Raw genomic sequence first — 18977 nt, 5'->3', positions numbered from 1 at the left:
TTTTTGAGAGAGACAGAGCATGAGAGAGGAAGGGGCAAGGAGAGAGGGAGGCACAGAATCTGAGGCAAGCTGTGGGTTCTGAGCTGTCAGCAAGGAGCCTGACGTGCGGCTCAAACTCATGGACCGTGAGATCATGGCCTGAGTCGAAGTCGGACACCCAACCGACTGAGCCACGCAGGCGCCCCCAGTAGTGGTGTATTTGTTGGGAGAGGTCAGTTCTGTCTGCATGTGGGTTTGGCCATCATTGACTCTGCTCCACCCTCCTGGAGCAAAGGGCTCCTCCTGGGCCTGGGGTCTCCGATGGCAAGTGAGATGCATAAGGTCCAGGTGTGACTGTTCTAGCCACAGCCGTAAGTCTTTGATGGTGAGTGTGACTGAGGCAGAGTGGCCAGCTGGGTTTGATGGTAGGGGTGGAAAGGGAAGCCCCCGAGAAGGCCCCCCCTTCTTGCTTCCGGCTCCTACCTCTGCAAGCTGTAATTATCCAGCCTTTGACATTTAACTGTGCCTCTTATTATTAGTACTATATTTTTAGCTCTCCTGCCAGGCCAAACTGTGGAAGAGGAGGCCGAGACCCACAGGGAAGTGTGCCCACTGGCCTGTTTTCTCAGTTTTACCTGGGGACAGCCATGGAACCGCAAATTGTGGGGAGAGTCCTGTGAGTTAGTACTTGGAAGAGCCTAGCACAGTGCCTGCTTCATGGCAACTATTGGTAGTAGTAGTATCATCCTTCATAGAATGTCACCTCCTCCAGGAAGTCTTCCCTGACTTTCCCGGGGTGAGTTTGCTGCCTGAGTCTCCTGTGCATCCCTGGTCCTTCTGGGCTGTGTTATAATTGCCCCTTTGTCTCTCTCCCACACTCAACAGTAGCCCAAAGAGAGGTGTGCTACCTCTCTTTGTTGTATCCCCCTTATGGCTGGCTGGCTCAGGTAGGAGTGACAAATATATTTTAGGTGAACAAGTGGGACTCATCAGAGCACATATCCTGGGGCTCTAGGACTAGGCCCTTAGCCCAGAAACTCACACATTGTGACTTAAGCTCTTGGAGTTACATCCCCTCCTGCCCTCAGATAAAATGGGGCTGATGTGAGGAACAAATGAGACCCTCTCCATACCACCTGGAGCACGACAGATGCTCCATAAACATTCATTGTTCTGCAGTTCCAGATTAAATGCCCTCCACTTGTCTAGGCCTCCCCTTGTCCCCTCAACTCTAGGGAGCTTCAGTTCCTGCTCTGGACTCCAATAGCCCCTAAGACCTCCCCTATCACTGCACCAATCACATTTGGGTCTACTGCTCTGTCGCCATCTCCAGACAGACTGTAGGTTCAGCAAGGGCCAGGCTTTTGCTTCACCCATGTACTATCCAACACCCAGCCCAGGGCCTGGTTCAGAATAGGGACTTGTGAAATGCTTTCTTCTAAAAAAAAATTTTTTTTAATGTTTGTTTACTTTTGAGAGAGACAGAGAGAGCATGAGCGGGGGAGGGACAGAGAGAGAGGGAGACACAGAATCCGAAGCAGGTTCCAGGCTCTGAGCTGTCAGCACAGTACAGAGCCCAATGCGGGTCTCAAACCCATGAACCATGAGCTCATGACCTGAGCCGGAAGTTGGACACCCAACCGACTGAGCCACCCAGGCGCCTGAAATGCTTTCTGAAGGACCCAGATGCCTGGCTCCCTTGCTTTCCCACCTCCCTTGCCTTCCTACTATTGTCCCTGGATTGCCTTTTCCTTCCATCTCAGCCTGTGCGACTCTGTTCTCATTGGGCAAGGCCTGGCACAAATGTCACGGTCACCAGGATGTCTTTCCTGAACAAGCTAACACTGTGACTTCTGTCTTCTTGGAAATCTTAAAGCTCTGACTGCTCCTACCATTAACTTGACACTTTCACATATGCTCTCCACCTTGGTACCTTTAGGTTTGTTGGTTTGTTTTGCTGGATAATTCTTCTCTTTCCACGTTACATTCCCAGTGAAAGTTTGTTTTCTGGCGAGGCTGACAGCATTTGTCAACATTTATCATCAGGGGAAGGTAGTTCCTCCAGGCAGCTGTGCATAGCATGCGAAACATAGGACATACATATAAAATTATTCTACTTGTCCCCTGCCTACTTCAGAGAAGCATTTAAACATTGAGTAAGGCCTGTAATTTTAGGCAACTGGTATTGTACCAATGTCAGTTTCTTGCTTTTGATATTATACTGCTGATATATAAAGTGTCACCATTGAGGCAAGCTGGGTGAAGGGTACATGGCACTCTCTGTTCTAGTTTTGCAACCCTATGTCTATAACTATTTCAAAATAAATTTTACAGAAAGGACTCGAGACTGATTAAACATATAAAACTATAATAAGTATTACAAAGTAATATCTACATTAGATGGGACATACAGACTTGGCTGTAGAAGCTTATTTATTAAATTTATAATATTAATAGATTGGTGGCAACCTAAGTGTACAACGGTAGGGGATTGTTTTTGAGAACAGCAATACCATCCATACAGTGGAATACTATACAGGAATTAGAAAGCACCATGTAGAAATATATTTATATTTATGTATATCAGTGAGTTAAAAATACTAAATGATGTGTCAACTCTACTTCAACTAAAAAAATACCAACTGAGGAGCACCTGGGTGGCTCAGTTGGTTGAAAGTCCAACTGTTGATTTTGGCTCAGGTCATAATCCCAGGGTTGTGGGATTGAGCCCCGCGAAGTGTGGAGCCTGCTTGAGATTCTCTCTCTCCTCTTCCTCTGCCCCTCTTCCCTTCTTGTGCCCTCTCTCTCTCTCTAATAAAAAATAAAAATAAAAATAAAATAAATACCAACTGATATATGAAGTCTAGAAGGATATTCACCAAAATATTGAAAGTGACTGTCTCAGCACAGTGAGATTGCTGATGACTTTTATTCTTTTTGCTTCCTAGTATATTTCCATTTCTCCACAATGCAGATATTGGTTACCCAGTAAAACCTTTTTTTAAACAAAGCTATGTGGTTGGTTTTTTTTTTTTTTTTTTTTGCTATGTTTTATTATCAAATCCCTCGACTCTTTTAAATTATATTAATTCCTGAGGCGCCTGGGTGGCTCAGTCGGTTGAGTGTACGACTTTGGCTCAGGCCACGATCTCACAGTTTGTGAGTTCGAACCCTGCATCAGGCTCTGTGCTAACAGCTTGGAGCCTGGAGCCTGCTTTGGATTCTGTGTCTCCCTCTGTCTCTACCTCTCCCCAGCTTGCTCTCTGTCTGTCTCTCAAAAAATAAATTAAAAAAAATTATATTAATTCCTGAAGAATATTACATTTGCACTCTGTCAAAAATAACTAAACATCTTAAATAACAAAAAAAGAATTCTTATTTTTAATGATTATTTATTTTTGAGAGAGCACAAGCAAGGGAAGGGCAGAGAGAGAGGGAGACACCAAATCCAAAGCAGGATCCAGGCTCTCAGTTGCCAACACAGAGCATGACACAGGGCTTGAACTCACAAACCGTGAGATCATGACCTGAGCCGAAGTCAGATGCTCAACCAACTGAGCCACCCAGGCACCCCTAGAATTCTTTAAGATTTTTTTAAAGTAATCTCTACACTCAACACGGGACTTGAGCTCACAACCCGGAGATCAGGAGTCACGTGCTCAACTGACTGAGTCAGCCAGGCGCCCCACAGAAAACACAAATTATTATTTTTTTTCAACTTTTTTTTTTTTTTTTTTTTTACTTATTTTGGGGACAGAGAGAGACAGAGTGTGAACGGGGGAGGGGCAGAGAGAGAGGGAGACACAGAATCGGAAACAGGCTCCAGGCTCTGAGCCATCAGCCCAGAGCCCGACGCGGGGCTCGAACTCGCGGACCGCGAGATCGTGACCTGGCTGAAGTCGGACGCTTAACCGACTGCGCCACCCAGGCGCCCCCAAATTATTATTTTTTTTAAGAGAAAGAGAGAGAGAGGGAGAGAATCTTAGGCAGGCCCCACACTCAGCGAGGAGCCCCACATAAGGACTGGATCCCATGACCCCTGGGATCATGACCTAAATCAAAATCAAGAGTCAGACACTCAGCAGAATGAGCCACTCAGGTGCCCCCACAAATTCTTAATTATGATCCATTCCTATCATGTAGTAAGTGGTCTAATTACAAATCTTCACATTTTCCAGTATATTAAAAAAATACTTATTTTGTCACTGACTAAAATAGGAAGGGAAAGGGGCATGGAGCTCAAACTTTATTTGCAATGAAAGTATGAGGTAAATATAAGTTTATTAAGTATGACCACAGGTCCACTAATAGTTCATGAGATACGAAAAATACCAGTTTCCTAAAAAATCAGGCAAATATCTATAGCTTTGTTGCTTCTAGCCAAGGGACAGGTTAAAAGTAAGTCATCAGTGCATGAACAGCCTACTTACTGCATATAACCCAAACATTTTTTTTAAATATTTATTTTAGAAAAAGAGAGAATGTGCGTGTGCACACAAATGGGGAGGGGCAGAGAAAGAAAGGGAGACACAGAATCCGAAGCAGGCTCCAGCCTCTGAGCTGTCAGCACAGAGCCTGATGATGCAGGGCTCAAATCCACGAGCTGAGATTGTGACCTGAGCTGAAGTGGGAAGCTTAACCGACTGAGCCACCCAGGCACCCAGCCCAAAAATTTTTTACAGTTTTATTTATTTAAGTAGCTCTACACCCCATGTGGGACTTGAATTCATGACCCGAGATCAAAAATTGCATGCTCTACTGACTGAACCAGCCAAGTGCCCCTAACCCAAACATTTTTCATTCTTTGAAAATAAAACTCTCCACTGCCAAGGTGAAAAAAAAAAAAATGAAGCAAAATACACGTTTAAAAACCAAAACACACTTTCCATAAATACAAATAAATATTTAATGATGGCAAATATGTACTGCTTTCTCCAGACTTTCTTAGAATCTCCTGTGATCTGTTTGTCCTTCAAAAAAATAATAGCTCCTATTCTACTTCTCAGCAGAACCCAAGAGAGCTGCCATTATTTCTCCATAAGTAACAAAAATATCCAGAACTACCATAAGCATAAAGTGCTACCAAGGATTATCTTTCTTAACAGGTAGATTATGTACAAAGAAACCTACATGCCCAACCACCTTTTTAAATGATTAAAGAGCAGAAGATACCTAGCCACAGGGCAGGCCGTTATTTTCTGACAAGATGTGTCATAAGAGTTTTCTGTTTTGCTAAGTGTTGGTAAAGGGGCGGGGAAAGCATTAAAGAACTATTTATATTGCTATTGGCCCCATGCAGATTTCAGCCCAAAAAGATCCAATGCCAAATTAAGATTTAATTATTCTTTAGAAGAAAGAGAAACCAAATGATGAAAACGTTCAAAACATTAGTGGATTATTTTAAGAAACAAAATTCTAAAATGGGCACGTGCACTGGTAAATTCCAGGTATGCTTCAAGTTCATAGATAAAAGAGACATTTCACTCTTCCCAGTAATCATTCCAAATAAAAGTACCGGTGTTTTGAAAGAGACTAAGAAAATAACCACCTTCGCACCTTCAGTATCATAATTCCTTAGAAGAGCGTCAGGTAAATTGATTTTTCCTTTGGTAAATTAGGTACATCTAAGGGAATATTAGAAACTATCATATTCAATCGCACTTTATTATCTACTGGAATTCTTAAGTAATGATTCAATTTACAAACAGACCAATCAAATCCAATAGAAGCAAACTACACACATATGCCATGTGCTTCTCTCTGGTCTTGACAAAAGCTTCAGGTAACTGAACAGCTTGGGTTAGCAAAGCAGAGACTCAAATGTATCTTTGGGGCACCTGGCTGGCTCAGTCGGTGGAACGCACGACTCTTGATCTTGGGGTTGTAAGTTCGAGCCCCACATTGGGTGTAGAGATTACTTAAATAAAATCTTAAAAAAAAAAAAAAAAGTATCTTTGGAGTGCCTGGGTGGCTCAGTAGGTTAAGCGTCTCACTTGGGCTCAGGTCATGATCTCACAGTTTGTGAGTTCCAGCCGGGCATTGGGCTTTCTGCTGTCAGCATGGAGCATGTTTTGGATCCTCTGTCTCCCACCTCTCTGCCCTCCCCTGCTCTCTCTCTCAAAAATAACCAAACATTAAAAAAAATTTTTTTAAATATATCTTTTACTATCACCTTGTTAATCAGGCTACATGCCACAAAGGTAGCAAAACAAAGGTTGAACATACCTTAAGAAAGTTCATGTCAGCTGAGGTATAGAGGAACCCATAATTGTTTGGCTTTTTAATATCTAATATTTAAGCATGTGAAAAATTTAAGTAAAGGCAAAACAAAAAAACTTTGCCATTGTCCAGATTTTCATATTTTCACTAGCAAAAATTTTTCATTAGGTTAACGTTTGACTTCATTCTTCCCCTGGAGTTGAATTAACACATCTTTCAAATGCAAACCTGTTACTGATACAATTTAGAGGATGAAACTTATTCCTCTTCTTATCTTCTGGTTAAATACATGCATGTGGTTTATAACTTGGTAATATATTGGTGATGTATCTAAAAGCAATGTTTTCTAACACTTAGGTGAATAATGTCAGAAAGAGTGTGAAACCAAAGTCACTTGTTTAATGCTGCAATGCATGTAAAGATAGTGCCTTACAATACGAAGTGCTCACCAAATTTGTAATTACATTAAAAAAAAAAAACCTATGCAAGTACTCAAAAACAACACAAATAATCTTTAGCTAACCTGAGTGGTTTAAAACATTAGAAATAACACTTAGCAGTTATATATATTTATAGTTCGTAATTGAAATACTTCCCCCCCACACACACAAAAACAAGATGTTCTTTACTTTTCCTTTAATGAACTGAGGAAGCAGTAAAGTCACCTTTTACATACAAGAAATGGGAAATGTTACTTTAGACGTCTAAATCATATTAACTGACTAGTGTTTCAGCATAACTGTTTTATTTTATTTACTTGTTTTATAAGTTTATTTATATTTGAGAGCGAGGGAGCATGGAAGGGGTAGAGAGAGAGAGAGAGAGAGAGGGAGAGAGGGAGAGAATCCCAAGCAGGGATCAGAACCCTAGCTGATGTCTGAGAACACTTAACCCATTGAGCCACCCATGCACTCCAGCATGACTGTTTTAACAGTCTCATAATGTACTAATAAGCAACTTAAAAAAAATAAGTGTTCTTTTCTCAACCTGAAGTTTATTTTAGAAACCTTTATTATCTTTGCTGAAACATCTTTGACAGAGGTGACACTCATACCCGATTACAAGTGTGCCCAAATCAAACTAATCAAATCACTATCATGGCAAAAAGAAAATACCGTAAGAGTCAGAATACGAGCTTGTCCTAGTTAAACTCATTGCCAGTAAAACATTTTTAAAGAGCAGACACGAAATACTGTTTTAAGGGGGTATGATAAAAAATTATCTATAAGGAGGAGAAAGTATCAGAGTGAGATGATTATAGGAATTGATGTCCTGGCAGACCCAGCAAAAGGGAAAACGGGATATTATGAAGTTCCTCTTGGATAGAAGTTCCTTGGAGGTACATGGAGAATTACAGCTCTGGTTTTGACTCTTCCATTCATAAGGTAAGTGATCTTGAGCAAAACTTTGCCTTTCTGAGAGCCTCAGTTTTTCCGTCTGTAACACAAAAGAAAGATGGCCCTTAAAGTCTGTCCGTACGACCTTCTCCGTTTCCATCACCTTAAGCTACTTAGCGATTAGCTGGCTCCTTTTCAGCGCGCCACCAGAGGCAGCAGCGAAGCAGCGCCGCTGCTAGGGAGGGGTTAATTCCGTTTGCCCCCGCCCCTCCTGGCCCCGCCCCTCGGGCACCACCCCCGCCGGGGTTGCACCCTTGACCCCGCCCCGAAGCCGTGCGTCCACCGGAAGTGCCCGCGCGCGGGCAGCTCACTTCCGCCCGGCAGGTGACAGCCGTGGGGCTCCGAGCGGCCGGCGGCACGGACGCACCGGGGGAGAGGGAGGACGAGGCCGCGGACATTTTGCTGGCGATCCGAGCCGCGCCGTGGCGCCGGGAGCCGTTCGGACCTTCGGGTGAGGAAGAAGGGAGTCCGGCGGGGCAGGGGTGGGGAGGCGGTGGTCTGAGATGAGGGGGTTTGTGGGGTCAGAGGTCACGGAGAGGACGGGGCGCTAGATGGGCGAGAGTGGCTTCCCAACCTCCGACGAGGCAGAAGGACTGCGGGTTCATTCATTCGCGCCCACTTGGCCGCCGGCCTGAATCCCTGCCGCTCCAGCCCGCAGCCCCTCCTGGGGCGTCCTCCGGAGAGACTCCTAGACTTAGGCCCCTGGGAGCCCGCCTCTGGCCAGACGGGAAACTCCTCTTCGGGTCCTGGTTTCCCCCTTCACATTCTGAGGCCTCCCTGTCGTTCAGGGCCTTATCTCTTTGCCAAGGTTCAAAAAAAAAAAAAAAAAAATCAAGAACCGGCCCTGCGCCGCCTGCCCCGCGGTAGGCTTGGGCTTGATCTGTCCCTTGGCGCTTCGTGGACAGGTTATCTGGGGACACCTGTAATCATGTTAAAAATACTGACGAAATGCCAGCTACTGGTTATTGAGCTCCTACTGCGGACCAGACACTGTGCTAAGCACTTTGCATACAATACGTGTAAACTTCACAACAACCCGCGTGAGGTAGCTGTTGTTGATATCCCCATTTTCTCCACAAGGAAACTGAGGCACAGTGAGGTTGAATCACATATGGTAAGGTCAATCCTGTAGTATAGGCAGAGCCAGGGTTCTTACCCAGGGCGTTCAGGGACCTGCAAAGTGCAGAGGCCAAAGAGGCTGGAGCAAGGTTGGGGTGTAGGGGCTATTTAGTATCACTAGCTGTCATTCTGTTTATTCACAGCCAGGTAAAGTGTAGTCTTATTACTTTGCATCTAATCTTCATAAGGGGCATTTGATTCACATATTTAGGATGAAACAATCCTGCAGGCTGTTGCTGTAAGTGATTACCACTCGGGACAGAAATGGAAGTTTTTCCTGACTATTGAGAACTGTGAGACACAAAACAGGCCATCCATGAAGCTAATTTGGGAATATTCAGACCCACTGTTAAGAGTGGTTGAGCTGCATTCCTTTTGGAATAAAGAAAGGAAGCGTGTGACACCTAGGGGGACCTTTTGGCCCTGGGTTCTCGAAGAACATTCTCAAGGGAAGGGTCTCTGTCTCTCTGAGAAAAGTGCAGGCCCCTTGGCTTCTTGGCTGGGGAGAGCACATTTGCCTGGAAGATGGTGAGGTCATTTGATGGCCGGAGGACTAGACTCTGTGAGTCTGAGCCTTGTTCCTTTGCAGGCATTCACTTGCTCCATGTCTGCCTCAGTTTCCCTGACAGCAGCACGAGAAGGACCTGCTGCCTTCCTATCCACTGCTGGGTGTTACAAGCCTTAGTGAACCCGTGAAGGTTTTCCGCATGCTTCTGGAGAAAGCTGTGATATAATTACTGTAGTACCTTTTTTTTTTTTTAACTCTATGATCTGTTCTCCTAGTTCCATTGAATTCACAGAAACTTAATATTGTCACCTTATCCCCATCCTTCCAAGGGAGGATTCAAGATGAAGCTGCTTGTCCCAGATGGTGGGAACATGAGCAGAGCTCAGAGCATCTGGCTCCCTGTCCTGAGTTGAGCCCACCAGCCTCCTCCAACCTCTTAAAAATTGTCATGGAGAAAAGCTTCAATAGTTCTCAAAGAATCAGATCCCTCAGAGGTTGTTGAGTATGGGTTGAGCAGAGGCTTCACCCTGGGCAACTGGAAGGGCTCAGAGGTGTAATGGAAAAAGCACTGCCTGACTCCCTCCCCATCAGTCAACTCTGAGTTCCGACCCCAGTTCAGCAGCTTCCTGGTAATATGACTGGGACAACTTACTTGGGCTGGGCCTCCTTTACTTCAGCTCTAAAATGATAGTGACCATCACCTTCTCCCCATCTCCTCTCCCCCAACCCCTGGTAGTCTCATGTGTGTGTGTGTGTGTGTGTGTGTGTGTGTGTGTGTGTGTGTGTATTAGATAAGGAAATTTGTGCAGAGACTGTTATTGTGGTCGGATGCTTTGACTCTAGGCAGTTGGTGCCTACTGGGGGCCTGTGTCTGAGGAAGGCTGTCAACCCTGCTTTGTGGGGTGTTACTTCCTCTTGCAGAGACCTTTGTATACACAGGACTACTACTACCCTTCTTGTTTCACTTCCTAAAAGTTTCAGGACAAGTTTAGTCTATTGGCCCTACTGGCTCTGGCCTCTCATCTTTTTCTGGTCATCCTCTGAAACTTGCTGTCTTGACTGCTCACTTCCCAGAAAACCCTCACGGCTGGCACCAGAGTCTGATATGCTGACAGTGAGCAAGCATGGCTCGGGTGTGGGTTTTGCACGTTTGTGTAATTATGAAAGCTGAGAGGACATCAACGTCATGTAGATGTTTCTTTTTCTGAACAGGGTTTTATTTTTTTGCTGCTTAAGACAGGTCACTGATAAGTGATCACAGCCCAGAAATGGTTTTTGTGTTGTTTTTTTTTCTCTTCACACAGAGAGAAGCAAATAACACCAGAGAGAAAATATCACTTGAGCAGTTGGGAAATCCTTAAAAAAATAATCCTGCTTGATTATCCATCAGTGGCTCCTCATTGCCCTCAGGCTAAAACTCACATTCCTTATCGTGGCCTTCAAGGCCTTTTGGGCTGACTCCAGCCTAGCTCTCCTGCCTTATCTGTCCTACTCCTCACTTCATCTCTTCCCAAGCTCCAGTCAAATTCAGCTGCTTGCCACTTCTGCAGCCTCCAACTCTTTTTACCTCTGTCTCTGTTTTGTGCTGTCCTCATTGCCTGAACACCATTCCCTGTCACACACATGGCTCTTTCTTTGCTGGACCACTACTTGGAGCTTCCTGTCTAATCATCTCCCCCACCTCGCGGGCCTGAACTTCCACCGTGTCCTGTGTCACTGATCACGATAGGTTGTCATTGTCTGTTCACTTGGCTGTCTTCTAAGTAAACAGCTCTTAATCCCTGGGGAGAACTTGTCTTAACTGTGTGTGTGTGTGTGTGTGTGTGTGTGTGTGTCTAGCACTTAGTGAAATGTCTGGCATATAGTAGGTGCTCAGTAAGTGTTCAGTAAATGAATGAATGTTGCCTTGAATTGTTAGGATTCCTTGATTCCTAAAGAATTCAAAGCACTTTCCAGATGATCTCCTGTCCATCCTGATATCACTCCAGGGGAATAGGGAGAAATCTGACGAGTGATAGGATTACTCCTCTTGGGCTGCTGTTGCTACCACCCAGCCAACCATCAGAGTGCTTCAGGGCCTCCAGAGACCTGGGGTTGGGGAGCGGCAAGGAGGTGCTGGTGGTAACCACTCTCTCTAGGTAGTAGGAAGAGTGGCTATGTTCATCAAGCGCTTGGTGAGCTGGGCACTGCTGGAGGTTTTGTATGTATTGACCCGTTTTAGCCTCACAAATCCCTCAGGTATGTGACATTGCAATTATCGTTTACAGCGGTGGTGTGCTTGTGCTTCTTAAGTTGTGTAGACGCCCTGGAGGGCCCCTGTCACACCTGCTGTAGCCACCTTTCCTATCCCAACCCCTTGTTCTTGGATTGTCTCCCCTGTTATTTAGTGGAGCTGACCTTAGCTGTGGTTTTAGATTCCCAAGTCTCATCCTTTTCGGGTCTTTAGTCTTGGGCTTGATCCCTGACTCCATTAAGAGGGTTTCCCCGAAGTTGGGAGACCCCCTTCCACTTAAGGTAAGAGTATGGCTGGTTGACTCCAGAATGCCCACAGTTCATCAGCAGCCAGGATGCCTGCCTTAGTGACTGCTCTCCCAGATTTACCATCTCCTCTGTGGACTTGAGCTGGACGATGGTAGATTTGGAAGTCAGGTCTCCAAGGTTTAACACCAGTCCCGCATTGTTCACTTTCAGTACTGAAAACATTCGTCAAAGCAGAGCTCTGTAGAGAAATAGACTTAGGTGACACATACTCTTTGCCACACCTAATTGCTTTTAGGGCCTTAAGCATATTGAGAATGGAATGACAAAATTTCATTAGCTGGTGAGTCTGCTCCTGTGGTCTTCATTCTCTGATCTCTAAGGGCTGAGGGGCTGGACGTTGAGACACTTAGGACAGAGCCGTCACACATTTGGCGTTTATTCATTCAGTATTTATTGAGCCCTGTGGTGTGCCTGGCACTGGGCTAAGTGTGATTGATGGTAGGTAAACAAGTCAATTTCTGTGCTTGGGTTGCTTACTGCATTTGAATGGGGTGGGGTTGGGGGGGAGGCAACGAGGAAATAGAAAACAAGTGTAATAATTAGAAAAACTGATAAGCCATGAGGGAAGCAGGCAGAGCAGCCAGCCCCTGTTGAAATGTAAGTCCGATCTCAGAACTCCTGCTCAAAACCCTCTAGCTGCTCCCACCTCACTCAGTGAAAGCCAGAGTTCTTACCTTGACCTGGAAGGCCCCCTCCATTCTCTGACCTCATAACCCACCGCTTACTCAGCCTCCCTGCTGTTCTTCAAACATCCCCACTTCTCACTTCTTAGGCCTGGAAGGCTCTTTCCCCAGACAGTGTCACCTGTCACCTTCTCAAGGCGGCCACCTGGTTAAATTTCAACCTCTTTTCCTCCCCTCCCCCACACTCTGTATCCTCCTTCCCTACTTTCTTTTTCTCCATAGCATTTATCACTCTCAGAGATAGTATATTTTGTACTTATTTGGTACTTGTGGGCCCTGTCTACTATTGGAATGCGTGCTCCATGAAGGGAAGGATTTTTATCTGACTTATTCACTGCTGCATCCCTTGCATGTAGACCTGTTTACAGTACATGGGGGGGAGGTGCTCAGCAAATCTGTGACTAGGAACAGGGGTGAGGGTGAGGACAGGAAAATACCTACTTAGTGAGCTCAGGACCGTGTCTTTGAAGTGATGTCATCTAAGCCGATATTTGAAGGATAAGTTGGAGCAGCTACTCTAGAAGCTGGAGAGGATAATCCAGGCAGAAGGCTCAGCAAGGGCAAAGGCAGTGAAGAGCTTGACAAAGGACACAGAAGGCCTGTGGGCCTAAAGGGTTACAGGCAGAGGGAAGGGCCTGCATGTGCTCACTTCATAGCTGTGTCCGAGCACCCTGCCCCCAGCAGTTCATCCCCACCTCCTGCAGCCCTGTCTCTGAGCCGATGCCCATGGGAGCAGGGCATGGCGATCTGGCCTCACTGAGGGAAATGGCCTGGACCTTTCTCCCGCTGGAGGTGTTGCCACCTGATCTTCTCCCCCCTTTGCCCTTTCTTCTCTCTTTTCTTTATTTACTTGTCTTCCTTTGATTGGCTGTAAAATGGGCTACAGGGTCTGACATTTTCAACTTCAGTTTTGTCAAAATAGCTTGACAGCCAGAGAAGACGCATTTCTGATGCTGGCACACCCTGTAAATGGAACAGGGGAAGCTGGTCTCTAGCTGAGGTTGGTTTACAAAACTTGAAATTTCCCGGAGTGGAGAGTTGAGCACTAATCGTTCAGACATTTATTGAGCATCTACTGTTTGCCAGATAACAGTCTAGGAGCTTCACAGTAGTGAATAAAATGGACAAAATCTTTGTCTTCATGAAGCACATTATGGAAGGGGAAAAAAAATAGACAATATAAATACATTTTATAGGGGCTCCTGGGTGGCTCAGTCAGTTAAACGACCGACTTCAGCTCAGGTCATGATCTGACGGCTTGTGGGTTCGAGCCCTACATCCGGCTCTGTGCTGGTAGCTCAGAGCCTGCAGCCTGCTTTGGATTCTGTGTCTCCCTCTCTCTCTCTGCCCCTCTTCTGCTTGTGCGCTCTCTCTCTCTCTCTCTCTCTCTCTCTCAAAAATAAATAAATAAATAAATTTTTAATAAATAAATAAATTTTATAGTATATTGGTGATAAGTACCTTGAAGAAATACAAAAGGAGGAAAGAAAGAGGGAGTTGGGGAATTGGTTGGGGATGTATACAATTTTTTTTGAAGTTTATTTATTTTGAGAGAGAGAGAGGGTAAGGGACGCTATTAGCGCAGAGCACAACACAGGGCTAGATCTCATGAACCGTGAGATCATGACCTGAGCTGAAACCAAGAGTTGGATGCTTAACCGACTGAGCCACCCAGGTGCCCCAGGGATGTGTACAATTTTAAATAAAGTGGTCAGAGAAGGTGACATTTGAGTGAGATTTGAAAGAGGTGAGGGACTGAGCCATGACACTATCTGAAGAAAGCCTCTGTGGCAAAGTGACCATCACAGCACGTGCAAAGGCCCTGAGATAGAAACACTCCTATTGTGTTCAAGGATCAGCAAAGAGGCGCATGTGGCTGGAATTGAGAGAATGATGGGGAAAACACTGGGAAAAGAGTTGAAAGGAGTAATGGGTGGTATGAGACAGAAGGGATGTATCTCATACTGGCCTTATAGTCCATGAGGCCATGGTAGAGATTTTGGCCTCAAAATCTCTCATGGTAGAGATTTACTCTGAGTGAAGCAGGGAACCGTTGGAGGATTTTGAACAGAAGAGTGGCACTTTCTGCCTTAGACGATAATGGGACCATTCTGCCTGTTGCTGAAGTGAGTTGTTGGAAGCAGTGTGGAAACAGCTTTGGTAGCAATCCCAATGAAGAGTGATGGTAGGTTGGGGCCTGGTGGTAGTGATGGTAGTGAATCCGCTTTATGGATTCTGGATTCATTTTGAAGGTAGACCCAGTAGGATTTGCTGATAGATTAGATGTGGGATGTGAGGGAGAGTGTGTGTTGTCAAGGGCAACTGAGGTTCTTAGCTTGAGGTCAGTTGTTAAGTTTGAGCTGCCTGTTAGCTATATGGACATTCAAGTTCAGATGTCGATTAGGCAATTTGGGTATCTGTGCTGGGAGTTCACGGGAGAGGTTGGATTTAGGGATGTAAACTTGTGGGTGTCAGCATGTAGATGATACTTAAAGCCTTGACACTGGGTGAGCTTACCAAAGAAGCCAGATAACATTGGTGGGGAAGGGAAGAGGTACCAGGCCTAGGGCCCTCCAGCATTGAAGAAGAGGGAGACGAGGAAGAACCCACAAAGGAGACTGAGAAGGAGCAGGCAGTGGGATAGAGGGGAAGGCGGAGAGCACAGCATCCTAGAATCCAGGGGAAGAAAGTGTTTCAAGGAAGAGGGAGTGATCAGCAGTGTCAAATGCTTGTCAGCGTGAGACTTGTCCTTTGACAGGATCACTGCATCTTCTGCCTGCAGGATCTAACATGCTCTGGCATCCAAGACCGTCTGTGAATCTCATCCTTCTTTGCCTCACCTCATCTACTCCTTTCTTTCCCAAGTCCTTGCCTTCAGCCAGGCAGGGCTTCTCACAAACTCCTGAACACGCAGGCTGGCTTTGGCCTTGGATAAGTCACTCCTCTCTCAGCATCTTTAATTCCTCACTTATAAATGGGTTGGTTACCTTGAGAATTAAATGAGAGAGGGGCTATAAACCACTTAGCACAGAGCCTGCACCCTAGTCAGTGTTGCTGGCGGTTTAGCCTCAGCAGTTTAGCATCTTGTGGGTCTTTTCCAGGTCACCCTCAGCCCTCCTTTTACAAATGTGATCATCTTTTCCTATCCAGGCAAGCCCTTGTTCCTCTAAGAGGGCGTCCCTGGATGTTCTCTCATTCACAGAACCCTCCTCGTCTGAGCAATGGTGGCACTCATCTGGAAGGCATGATTGCTCTGCCGTTCACCCGCAGTCCTTTACCTGACCTCTGCATCTGTAAGATCCCAGAGGGAAAACTGTCCTTTGTCTGCTGTGTGCATGCTCCTATGTGGGGCACAATCCCATCTCAGAGCTGACAGTGCCCCACACTGTTACACATGCTGAGTGGATGACTCCAACACTTGACAGATCTTCAGAAAGTATTCCCATTGTATAGATGGGAAAACTGAGATCTCAAGGCACCTTGTTTTATAGTCTTTGGCCTCTTGATAGCAGATCTTTCCAAACATTACTGTCTGTAGATAGTTGAAAACTGGCATGCAATTCTAGAAATAGGTTCTAGAGACCCAGTGCTAACATAAGAACATGGCATGTGCCTGCCTTTACTTCCTTTTCATTTTGAGGTTTTAATTGCTAGTGGGTCTCAGGAGATTGATTTTGGCTAGTCACTTTTCATTCAAATCCCAGGAGGCCCATAACTCAGCACACTCATCCAGACAGGCTTTCACTAGGCACGTTACCAAACTTGACATTCGTGTTGTCCAAGCTGGATGGGCTGGCCCTGAAATAACCTGTAATTCAACATTCGAGGGACTCTGCAGGGATGTGTGGCAACATATTTCACGTATCCTTTAGCTTGGAGTGTGTGTGTTTCTACCAGGGCTTCATTCAGACAGGAGAAGTTGCCTTGCTGGACAGAATGGGACCTGTGGGACCTATTATGAGGCAGGGATAGAGAGGGTCAGTGCTACCGTTTTCTAGCCGTGTGACTCCAGACAAATGCCTTGATCTCTCTGGGCTTCAGTTTCCTCATCTGTAAACTTGTGATATTATCAGTACCTTCTCCACAGATTATTGTGAGGATTAAATGCGAAGCTCTTTACACAGTGTCTGGCCCATGGTGCTCATCTGTTTGCCATTACGACTAGCACTGCCACCTTTGTTCTGAATTTCATGCCAAGCCTAAAGACGAACACAGCTTATTTTCTCACAATTCTTGAACCGACTTGAAAGAGCCTGTCTGTCTGAGTTTGGCGACCACATTGTCTCAGAGAGAAAGTCTGAAATCTGGTTTCTCTACTGCTGATTCACCTTTTAATCTTCAAGTTGGCCTTACCTATTTCCCTGTATATAAAGTGAACTTTAGGACTTACCTGTGAGGACCTTTTCCTTTTTTTTTTTTTTTTTTTTTTTTTTTACTTTGTTTATTCTTGAGAGGGAGAGAGAGAGAAAGTGCACACAGGGAAGGGGCAGAGAAAGAGGGAAAGAGAGAGAATCCCAAGCGGGCTCCACACCACCAGCATGGAGCCCCATGTGGGGCTCCAACTCATGAACCATGAGATCATGACCTGAGCCAAAGTCGGACACTCAACCGACTGAGCCATGCAGGTGCCCCAGGACCTTTTTCCTTTTACGAGGGCCAGTCAGATAAGTGAACAGTGATGAGTGATTGCTGGGTGGTGAGTAGAATCATTATCTCTTATTATAAACTCTAGGCTTCATGGGGCAGGCACATGATCCATAGCGTGGCACAGAGTAGGGGAATATTTGTGAATGAATCAACCTGTGGCTTTGAGACAGAACTGAAACAGCCAAACGTGTGGGATGATTAAGTTTGGCTTTTCTGTTCTAAACGAAGAAGAAACAGCACCACCCTAACCCCTCTTATTCATTCTTCCTAGCTTAGTCTTGACAGTCCTTGAGCTAACATGTGCCTAGAACAGGCTTCTGAACAGCTGTTCATCAGGCAAGGGTTTAACAGTGACCTGTTTATTTATTTTTGAGAGAGAGAGACAGACTGTGAGTTGGGGAGGGGCAGAGAGAGAGGGAGACCCAGAATCCCGAGCAGGCTGCAGGCTGTGAGCCGTCAGCACAGAGCCTGACCCAGGGCTCAAACTCACAAAGTGTGAGATCATGACCTGAGCCAAAGCCGGACGCTCAATCAACTAAGCCACCCAGGCACCCCAACGGTGACAATTTTAAACAGCACTAAAGTTGGAAGCCACCAACACAGACTTTCAGGGATCATTTTTCCCCTGCTCAAATATCCTTGAATTCAGAGATGAGTCTTGGTGGCTGGATCAGACCTTGCCAAATATCTCCTTCCCCTTTCCCTTTCCTAAAGCTGCTTCTCTGGCTCATCTCACGGTACTGATGGTCTCCCTTGTTAATTCACTGAGTGCCCACCATGCGTAGCGGACTGTGCTACTGCCGCCAACTTCATGCCTCTCGATTGCAGAGCATAGGTTGTTCTGGAACGAATCACTGCTCTGAGACTAGAAAAGTCCTTTCCCTGGCCATTGGCGGGCCGTTTGGGGAATTGCTTGTCTTGTTACTGTTTTCCTTCTTACTGAAGACCTAATAAGGTTTGCTGGCCATGCTGCATTCTGCATTTGTTTTCTCTTGTCCCTTGGAAACGTCTTCTGTCGTGCTCTGAGAATGATCATGCTTCATTTCCTCTAGTTTGATAGCCTGGAAGAACACTCATTGGTGAAAAAATGGATTTCTCATCTAGCAGAGAATCACAAAACGTGAGATGTGGGAGGGAGTTTATCTGTCATTTGATAGGCCGAAACTCTTGTCCCTGGAACTGTGGGCTGCCTGAAGGGCCCCTGGTGAAGGAGGGGAGTTGAGCATTCTGGAATGAGCTAGGCTGTAGGTCCCCCAGTCTTATGTCAACCAGGGCAGTCATATTTTTGTTTTAAACAGTTTGAAAAGAAGAAGGGGCTTGAAAAGCCATTGATCTGGTTGACAATTGGAAACAATTTCTTGTTTGTGTTGTATGCAACCACTCAGGTGGAAGAAAGGGTAAGAAGCTTCTCTTTTGGGGGATTAAAAAAAGCAACAGAGCCACAGGGTCAGCTAATTAGACCCCTACAGCTGCTGTCACCCCTATAATGCTGAGCTTTGATGACACCCTTCCTTTTATAGGTGCTAAGCAACTACTCACAACTTAAACTGCTACCCAGCCCGGGTGCTGGCTGCTTCTTTTCTCTGCAGTGTCTATTTCACATATCCCTCTGCAGAGGGCCCAAGGGGACTGATGATGCAGAAACTGTATCCCTCTGAAGTTGTTTCACATATAGGAAAATAAAGTGAAGGAGGAAAGGGTGGTAGGGAGAAGTGAAAACGCTTTTGCAAAGCCACCCAGAGCACAGATTTTAGAAACCTGCTTTCACTGTGGAAGATCAATTACACCTGGTTGATCTGCTAAGGGTGGTTATCTCCTGTGTCCTTTCTCTGCAGTTGCCTCTTAGATGTCAGTGCAAAAGATTTTTCATTCTTTCTGAAGCAA

The 18977-nt window shown here is 45.6% G+C and overlaps 1 protein-coding gene across 11 annotated transcripts in view; it reads left to right on the top strand.

The window, feature by feature from the left end:
* Positions 1-18977, top strand: part of AP1B1 (adaptor related protein complex 1 subunit beta 1) — an 81397-nt gene that overhangs the window by 22649 nt on the left and 39771 nt on the right. For 2 of the 11 annotated variants that reach the window (XM_030335948.1, XM_030335945.1), the window contains exon 1: positions 7915-8046. The exons of 6 other annotated variants lie outside the window; for them this stretch is intronic. The gene's annotated coding sequence lies outside the window, so the exon portion shown is untranslated. Of the gene's footprint in view, positions 1-7904; positions 8047-15648; positions 15740-18977 lie in introns of those variants that run through there. 3 more of the 11 variants (XM_030335946.1, XM_030335950.2, XM_030335949.1) reach the window with 3 other exon arrangements.

The sequence above is a fragment of the Lynx canadensis genome, chromosome D3 (assembly GCF_007474595.2).
Source record: "Lynx canadensis isolate LIC74 chromosome D3, mLynCan4.pri.v2, whole genome shotgun sequence".
Taxonomy (NCBI): Eukaryota; Metazoa; Chordata; class Mammalia; order Carnivora; family Felidae; genus Lynx; species Lynx canadensis.
Note: the sequence above shows the minus strand (reverse complement) of the source record. Positions and strands in the feature narration are given on the sequence as shown.